This window comes from Mustela lutreola, chromosome 8 (genome assembly GCF_030435805.1).
Source record: "Mustela lutreola isolate mMusLut2 chromosome 8, mMusLut2.pri, whole genome shotgun sequence".
Lineage (NCBI taxonomy): Eukaryota > Metazoa > Chordata > Mammalia > Carnivora > Mustelidae > Mustela > Mustela lutreola.
The window spans coordinates 145,420,470-145,428,499 of NC_081297.1; positions in this window are offsets into that span (position 1 = coordinate 145,420,470).

The following is an 8,030-nucleotide window of genomic DNA, read 5'->3' on the forward strand; positions in this document are numbered from 1 at the left end:
TGTCTCCTTGGTAAGAGTGGGGACAATCCTTGCCTAACAGGAGGAGTGGACACTTTGTAAAACGTAAGATCCTGCACCCATGAAAAGGAGAAGATTTTGTCCTTGATGCTCTGGTAGCCTGGAGGGAAGATGAAAGTGCTCTGTGCACGAAGGGCTGGGGTGCACAGGGGGACAGAGAGGGGGCATAGGGCCAGGCTGGAGGCTGTACTCAAGATTGAGCTGTTCCAGGGGTGCCTGGGTGACTCAGTTGGTTAAGCATCTGCCTTTGACTCAGGTCATGATCCCAGGGCCCTGGGATCGAATCCCGCATCTGGCTCCTCGCTCTGCAGGGAATCTGCTTCTCCCTTGGTCCCTCTGCCCTGCTCATGCTCTCTCTCTTGCAAAGAAAAATAAATAAAATCTTTTTAAAAATATTGAGCTGTTCTGGGGTGGGCAGGAGCCAGCTGTGTGACTGGGAATACACCAACCCTCTTGGGCACCTGTCTGCTCTTTGGCAAGATCACAGTCACAATCCTATCCCCGAGAGCTGGGTGGGGCAGCGTTCAGTACACTCCCTTGCACTCTGTCTGCCATCTGGGGACAGCCCTCGGGACTTCACTGCCTCTAGGCTTTGAGGCATATGGTCTCCTGGCATTGAAGCTCTATAACGATTCTGTAGGCTGGATCCAGAAACTTCCTCCCAGGCACTGATACAGGCAATCCCACCCCCGCATCTAGGCAGCTGGGGTCAGAGGCCCCTGTCCCATAGAGGTCTCAACAGGGGCCTGTAACCACATCCCAGCTCTAGCCCCTGAGAACCCTTGAAGTTTCTCATCGGTTTGGGGATTTTTGTTTTATTTTATTTATTTATTTATTTATTTTAAAAGATTTTATTTATTTGTTTGACAGAGAGAGATCACAAGTAGACAGAGAGGCAGGCAGAGAGAGGAGGAAGCAGGCTCCCCGCTGAGCAGAGAGCCTGACGCGGGACTCGATTCCAGGACCCTGAGATCACGACCTGAGCCGAAGGCAGAGGCTTAACCCACTGAGCCACCCAGGCGCCCAGTTTGGGGATTTTAGAGCCAGAAGCTGCTTAAAGGCTCCTCGGTTTCTGGTCCTCACTTTGCAGATGAAGAAACTGAGGCTCATAGAGGATGTGATTTTCTCAAGTCTCATAGGAGGTTTGCAGCCCAGGAACATAATTGTTTCCACTGCCCTGCAAAGCAGCCTTCCAAGGGGTCTCTATGCACTATGATTTGCACACCCCCGACGGACTCTTTCAACTTCTTAAGGTACTATTTGGGGTGAATATCCCCCAGGCCCCAAATCCCAGGGGCCAGCCTAGTCCTTCTGCTCCTGGCTGATCTGGGCGCCTAGCCCACCGCTGCCCCTCGGCCCAGCTCCGTCCTCCATACCACGCAGCCTGGCCCGGGCTGCATCTGGCCGGGCCCGCCTTGGCTCCCTGCCCGTCCTCTGCTCTTAGAGCATGGGCTGGGCAGGCAGGGACCCGGCCAAGTCTCCAGCATGTCCGCCAGCACCTCCTCTGCCTGGGATTCCTGCGAGGCCTCCCTGACTGCTGCCAACCCTCTTCATAAATGGGCAGGTGCAGCCAGCTCCCTGCCTGTGCCCAAAGGGAGAGTGCGGGGCATGCTGGTGGGGGGGAGTGGGAGAGCCCCAGCTATTAGCTCTGGGGGGGCCTCGGTGAGCTCCAGAGTGACTCCCCCTTCCCCACCCCAAGCTCAATTCTTGGACTCTGCTGGCTTCCGGTCCTCTCTCCACCTCCTCCAGCTGCTTCTCCAGGACCTACTCTATGGGGGTAGGCATCCCCCTAAAACCGGTCTTTGGCCCCCCAGGCTCCTTATTTGGCACCCTCGCCTGGGGCCAGCTTATCCTTTCTAAGGCATCACTGGCCCTGGCCTTGCATTGACTCAGTCTGGGCCGTCGTGGAGCCAGAGCCACATCTCCAGGGGCCCCTCATGTTCAAGTCTCATCTGAGCTTCTTGTCAGCTCATCTTCCCATTTCCGGAGCCTGTAGCCAGGCGGCACCCCAGCCCCTCACACTGTCCGGTGCACTGTGTGGCGCAACAGCCTCTGCAACCCTCTCCCCTCCCCCCCAGCCTGTCTTGCTATTTCACGAAAGCACACAAATCGTAAGTGTACGATCCCTGGAGGGTCACAGAGTGACACCCCCATGCAGCCAGCACCCGATGAAGAAACAGTAACCAGAGCCCAAAACCCCCTCCAAGCGCCGCCACAATCCTGACTTCTAACACCATGGATTATTCCGCCTGTCTCTGAGCATCCCATAGTGGAATCTTATAGGACTGGGATGGATGTTGTGAGGAGATGCCCTGGTTCCCCTCCTGGAATGAAGAATTCATTCTGCAGCTGCTAGGAGAGCAGCTGAAACTTGGTCCTCAGTTCTTAGCCTTTTTGGGCTAAAAAAAAAAAAAGTAGCCTTGTCCAAGGTCGTGTCTTCTGCAGCCAACCTGCCTCCAATGACTAATCAGCATGGGCTGTGAAGACCCGGCCCCTCACCCCAACTCAGGACAACCCTGCAGGGCCATCCCAGCCCCGTGGGTGCCAAGGCTGGAAAGGAATGGCATCGTAGGACAACTTGTCCTTTGCAGCTAAGTTGTCCTAGGACTAAGTTCTTGAAAATACTATGGGGTATAAATGTCACCTGCCATTCTGGGGGACTCCCTCTAATGGGCAGATGGAAGTTTCCATCTTCCTTATTCCTTCCAGCTGGAATACATATGTGATGCTGGTGCTTGAGCAGCCATCTTGGGCTGTAAGGCAGAACCCATGTGCTGTGGGTAGTGGAACCTCAAGCTGACGGGGACCTGCCTGGCTCATGGACTCTGTGGCGTGGCCACACCAGCCCTGCACTGCCCACCTTGGGTTTCTTTGCAAGCGAGAAAGTAACCTCTTACCCATTTAAGCCACATTTACTTTGTTGTCACTGTTTACTGTGGAAATGGACCCCAACAGATTAATTTCCTTTATGATTAATGAATCTTCCAATGGTCTCAACCAGCCATGGAATGAGTGAGACACCAAAAGAGTAAAACTGTGCATGGCACCTAATAAAACAGATACAAAAAAAACGATTTTGCAAAGAGCCTTAGGATACTGTGAAGTGTGCATTCATTCAGTTACAATGTAGAATTAAACCCGGAGTCTCCCCAGGTTTACATCACCACAAAATATTTCGCGAGATCTAATTTTGCTGGTCTTGGAACTAAGAAGGCCCTGTCACCGGACTTCTGCGGGGCTATCGGGCATTGGGAGGGGCCTGGATCTAGAGTTCCACATGTTCAAGTCTCCTCTGAGCTTCTCTGGTTGGCTCATCCTCCCACGGGGGCTGGAACTGCAGCTCAGCCTGGCTGTGTGCCCTGAGGCAGGTCCTGTAACCTCTCCGAGTCTCCATCCCTCATACATAAATTGCAGCTGGTGTCCTCCTGCCAGGGGTGAGGTGAATGAAATTGGGTGCAGGAAGGTGTCTACCGTGGGGCTTGGCGCAGAGCGGGTGGGCAGGAAGTACCAGTTCCCGCAGAGACTCTTTCCCGACAGCCATACCTCCCCCTCTTCTTTTGCAAAGGGAACGCTGATTTTGTTCGGCCCTCAGGTGGCCTTGTGTCAGAAGGGAAGTAGGGCACCCTTCCCAGGCCTTGGGGGTAAATGTCAGTGGGTCTAAGCCAGTCCTCGGTCCCATCCATTTCTGCAAAAAAGGTGACAAGGCGTAGCCCCGGCCAGGGTACAGGGGCCAGGAGGCAGGGAAGAGGGATCTTTATGCTCCCCTGCTCTGTCCTGAGCCTTTGGACTCCGTTTGCTAGTATCTGGGGTAGGAATGGGCATACACTGCTTATGTGGCCAATGAGAATTAGGGGAAATCAGCTGGAGGAGAGGGGTTCTGAGAAAGTTTTCACAGACACAAGAGAGGAACATTCTCTTCTCTGCCTTTTTGCATTAGCGCCTAAGGGTGTGAGGCTTGGAGCAGTGGCAACAATCTTGAAGCCATGAGGGGACAAGCTCGAGACCAAAAATCAACTCACGAGATCCTCAAAGATACTAAGCTATTGATGGGCTGACTTGGCTAGCCCTCGAAGCACTGTGCCACTAGCCTGCTGTTTGTGTGTGACAGACACTGCAGACAGTTTCTCTTTGTCCCTCCCCCTCTCAATCTGTTTAGGAGTAGGACGAGCTGAGTTTTAGCTGGGTGTGTGCTCCCGGGCTTCAGACTAGCCTTGGCAGCTGGGTGTGGCCAAGTGATTAAGTCCTGGCCAATGGGATGCGAGCAGGAGTGATGTATGCAAATTTTGGGATTAGAGCCGTTGGCCTTGGGCATTGTCTTCCCTCCTTCCAGCTGGCGGGAAAATGGCAGCAGCTGCACCCTTTTATGCCCCAGATTGGGGCGGCGGTGGGTGGGGTGGAGTGGGGTGGGGGTGGGGCTGGGTGGCCCCTGGGCCTCGGAGTACTCACCTGGGGACTGTGACCTGAGGCAGGAACCATCTTCTGCCTTCTGCATGCAACTGTCTTTTGGAATCTTATCATTGTAACAGCTTCCTGGGTTTCTTAACCAATGCATCACATGGGGCGATAAATGCCTTGTGGTTTCAATCACCCGGAGTTGTTTCTAGCAGCCGGTGGCCCCCTTTCTGGTCTTGTTTCTTTCCTCAGAACTTGGTAGGGCGGGGGGGGGGGGTGCTGGGTTCTGATCTGTGTTGGTGGTGGCACAAGGCTATGACCCCCCCCACCAATACACGTGATGACTTTGGTTTCTTCCTACTATGGCCCCCGGCCCAGGAAAGTGTGTGCTCCCTCCACCACAGCCTGGATCACCCTTGAGTCCACGGCAGGTTGTCAGTTCCCGAAACCTGTGTCTAGTCTCAAGCCCGCACCATACAGCTGAATTCCCAGCATGCCTTGCACTGGGCTGGCCCCTGTTGGGACTGTAAGGGCCTATTTAGCCAGAGGGATTCCATCTTGGGTTCAACAGTGATTTTGTTGTCTATGCAGTAAAACTTAAACTGACTGTGCCCGCCCCCCCCCTCAGGGACTTACTTAAAAGCAAGCCCAGGAAACCAGTTCCAGGTAACAAAGCCCAAATACAAGGGTGGGTCAGGCCAGGTGGAGGTATCCAATCAGTGGGGGCACATACTGTCTCCCTAGCTACCAAGGAGTGTGGGTCCCGCCTTTTGGACGCCAATTCTGACCAAGGTGATAGGCTCGTTCAAGTATCTACTAGGGTAAATTGTAATTCAATTGGCCACCTGTGTATGACCTAGCATGACTGTGCAGCTTTCTCTGTTACAATTTCATTGGCTACCTATGCATGGCCAGGCCCAACCACAGGGCCTTTGCCCTTTAAAGCTAGTCTGTAAGGTAGGGAGGGGTCGCACTCTCTGTAAGAGGCACGGCCGGAACGGTCGGTTTGATTCTTGGTGCTTGGCGTAAAATAAAGCTTTGCTTGACCTTCGCTTTGTATCAGTCTCGCTCCTTTAATCACGGACCCATTATTGGGGAACCTTTCAGGACTAGAAGAGATCTCGGAGTAGGTGAACCATGAAGCCAGACTTTCAGGAACACTTTTTACTCACTCATCCTCCGTCTCTGTTAGGCCCTCAGATGGAGGGCATTCCAATTTAGTATTTAAACAAGAAGCTGAATATTGCTACAGAGGCAAGGGAAGCATTCCCTCACCCCAGCGCGGCTGGGCAGGCTACCGGCCTCCTTGCCTGTGCTTGGTCAGCTGGGAAGATTCATTCAATTACTGACAACACATCTGCCTCAGGCCCTGGGGGACCCCTTGCTGATCCCCCATGAAGGAATGGGTCCTCATCTTCCCCAACTCCCAGGCAAGAGCATCTGCAAACGCACCCACCACCGGCCAGAAACAAACCGCAGGGTTCCTAGGATCTGATTACTGTCCCTAGGGCAGGCTTCCATGGGAGCCGGCCCCTCCTTTCTCTTTTCCGAGAACTGGAGAACTCAGTTGCCCAGCAAATGTTCCTGTTCCTACCACGAAGGGGGACAGCCCGAGGCTGCCAGAGAGCATCTAACAAAGCAAGCTTGGGATGGGGCAGCACCAAGTCCAGGGTCTCCAGGGAATTGGGGAGAGGCAGAGGAGCCAGGAAGGGGTGTGTGCATGGGTCTGTGTGGGGGAGGGGTACCTGGTCTGTGGATATTGCACAGGGCGTACAGGAAAAGCCCTATTAAAAAAAAAAAAAAAAAAAAAAAAGCAGCCTCTCTAGCTCCCGAAGCCTGCCTCCTTCCTGCCTGTAGCCTGGGGCTCAGGACAGCTCAGGGGCTGGCCCATGCAATCGCCACAATCTCGCAAGGAGGCTGGTCCCATCCATTTCTGCAGAAGAGGGAACAAGGCACACAGCCCTGGCCAGGGCCCAGGGGCCAGGAGGCAGGAAAGGGGATCCTCACGCTCCCTGCTCTGCCCCGTGCATTAAGACGATTCCTCTTAGCCCCAAACCCTCCACCAGGATGGGCATAGGCTGGGGTCCGCAGGGCTGGGTGGTGAGGGTGGCACCTTGTGGCCTCACAGCAGGGTGATGAACCAGCCTTTCCCCCTTCCCTCTGCCTGCCCACGCCCATCCCCTCGGTCTCTTCTCTCCGGGACGGGGCTGTTATTTCTGGCCAGCAAGATCCTGACTGGTTTCTGTCTGCAGCAGTAAGGGCTGGGGGTGGGGCAGGCTCAGCGAGGTCCAGTCCCCCGACCCAGCCGTCAGGCTGATGGAAGGACGGTCCTTCGTGGAACGTGGGGGAGGCAAAGATCACGTCTGGGCCCTCGGCCTTCCCCCGCCTGCCCGCTTCCTTGGAGAAAGGATGCCAGGAACATCTGAGAGTTCTCCCATTCTGGGCCCTGCCTGGCATGACGGGAGGCGAGTCTGGGGCCAAGGCTCCCTCCTGGGCCCCATTTCCAGAACGAGGTCCTCCTCTAGGTCTGTAAACATTTGGCCAAGCTGTGTTCCTTCAGAACTGGCTTCAGCTCCTGCTGACTGGCCCAGGGCCCCTGGGTTAGGAGATGTCAGGGATGGCCAAGGGCCCAGCGATCTTACTGATGCTCCCGGAGAAAGGGGATCTGGAGCTGGTCCCTCAGCTCTGCATGGACCGCTCCGAACTCCTTGAGCACCCCCGCCGGGAGCCTCAGACCAAACCCAGGAACAGCCCTGAGAGGGCTCTGGCATGCCTCTGGCCTTCAAGATCTTTGGGGGGAACAGGCCAGAACAAAACAGTCAAGGAGGTGCTTGGGGGCTGTGGGGCTGGAGCGAGGGCAGTCCGAGAGGGCTCCCTGGAGGAGACATCAGCCGTATGGGAAGGAACAAGAGGAGTTTGTTGGTGAAGATGGTTGGGAAGGGCATTGCAGGCAGCCGCATAGGCACAGAGGATCAACATGGCCACTGGGGGACAGAGAAGAGTCGAGAATATGCAGTTTAGGGCACCTGGGTGGCTCAGTCCATCGAGCGTCTGTCTGCCTTCCTCTCGGACCATGATCTTGGGGTCCTGGGATCAAGTCTTGTTTTGGGCTGTCTGCTCTGTGCAAGTCTGCTTCTACTCTGCCCCTACCCCAACTGTTTGTCTCAAATAAATAAAAATATTAAAAAAACAACAACAACTATGCAGTTCAGCGTGCATGGAGGACTAGTAGATAAGGCTGGAGAGGGAGGCAGGACCCGAGCGGGCCTGTAACGTGGCCCGAGCTAGGCTCTGTTCTGTGGGCAACAGTCACCCGCAGAGGCACCGAGGGTGAGCAGGTGACGCTATTGGCCTCATCTCTGTGTGCTGGCGCCCAGTAGGCACTCACGTGCCATGCCGAGTGACTGATTACACAAGGCTCACGCCTAAGAGGGTGTCTGTCTGTCTTGCTTATGTATATATAGTTAGGGTGCCTGCGGGGCTCCGTCATTAACTGTCCGCCTTCTGCTCAGGTCATGATCTATGATCCAGGGTCCTAGGATCAAGCCCTGTGTTGGGCTCCCTGCTCAGCATGGAGCATGGGGTCTCCCTCTGCCTCTGCCCCTCCCCCTGCTTGTGTG